We start from the raw sequence: 1,725 nt of genomic DNA on the forward strand, positions 1-1,725 counted from the left end.
ATTGCCATCAGACACATTAATTCTCGGTTTGAATATTAATCTCTCACGTGAAATGACTGTAGAACGTTACCTGTTCGTCTGGAGTAAAACTTTTTACTGAAAGCGTATCCTACCGAGAACCTAATCCCCTGTAGCGAGTGTCTAGCATAATCTTCTCGGAGACAAGTTAGTTGACACTTTAGCCGAGGCACACCGTATTTCCATGTATGAATATCAAAATCGAGAATCAGACCGTTCGAGATCGTTACCACCTTCTTTGCTAGCTGCACAGCTACTTGAATAGCTTCACCTATCCTGCGATTCAGAGAATCAAACCAGGTTCTCCGGGATTAAAGCCGCTGAACAGTATTGGCAATAGATACATTTATTCCCGGTTATACATTTATTTCAGTTAGACCCTCTATTTTAATATGCAAACCGTGAAATGAGGTATCTATTGCCCATACCGTTCAGCGGATTTACTCCCGCGATACCTGGTTTGACATTCTGAATCACAGGACAGGTGAAACTGTTGACTTAGCCACCCGACTCTCAAGGTACGTCGTAACGTTCGGGAGCGACTTGACCCTCGAACCAGTAATTCATACATGAATGCCAGGTGCACGATACTAAGATGTATAATACTTTGCCTCTCTGAAGGCCAAGTTATACACTCGATGCAGCGCGTCAGCTATGTGCAAGCTAATGACTTCGGTAGAATATTTGCCTCAATACCAATAGGGAACGTGGCACAACGGTGTGACACTGTACTTTAATATTTATACCGGGAAGTAGGTCTTTTATTGCCGCTAAGGTACAGCCGATTTTCTCCCAGAGTACCCGGTTTGACTTTCGGAATCACAGGATTCGTGAAGCATTTGTGTTAGGCGTTCGACACTCAAAGAAAGCGATGACGTTCCCGTACAGTTTTGCCCTCCATCTTCTAATCTATACATGAAGTTATGGTGCTCGCCATTAAAATGAAGACTAATTTCTTCCTCTGATCACGAAGTTATACTCTCGAAACAGCGAGTTTGCTTCTCCGTAGATGAGGCCATCTGTAAACTGTTTGAATTTATTCCAATTGGCAATACTCTCAAACGGTTTGACGCACTTCTTTAATATTTAAACCGTGGTTTGACTCTCCGTACCATGGGATAGGTGAAGCATTGACTTAGCCGTTCATCTCTCACAGAAGGTGGTAACGTTCTCGAACGCTTTGACCATTGATATTCTAAATCGTGTGTCAAATTAAGGTGCTCGTCACCAAAATGTACACTAGTTTGCTTCTCTGAATTCGAAGTAATACCACGGATATAGAGGGTTAGCGTCTTGGAAGGTTAGATCTTCAGTATAACGTATGACTTTATACAATTAGGTAACGCTATATAACGGTATGACGGTCTGCTTTAATATTCATTCCGAGAATTAAGGTGTTTATTGCCAATACTGTATGGATCATTTACTCCTATAGTAGCTAATTTGCCTCTCGGAATCCCAGGATCCGCGAAGCTATTAACTGAGCCCATCGAATCCCAGAGATGGTGGTAAAGTTCTCGATCCGTTTGCCTGTCGATCTTCTAATCCATACATGAAATTATGGTGCCCGTTGCCAAAATGTAAACCAATGTGTTTCTCTGAGCACAAAGTTATACTCTCGATACGGCTGGTTTTGGTACACGGTAGGCAAGGCTTTTAGTGAAAAGTATGACATTACATCAATAGGTAAAGTTCTACAATGGTTTG

This window comes from Lasioglossum baleicum, unplaced genomic scaffold, assembly GCF_051020765.1.
Source record: "Lasioglossum baleicum unplaced genomic scaffold, iyLasBale1 scaffold0200, whole genome shotgun sequence".
In the NCBI taxonomy this organism is placed as follows: domain Eukaryota; kingdom Metazoa; phylum Arthropoda; class Insecta; order Hymenoptera; family Halictidae; genus Lasioglossum; species Lasioglossum baleicum.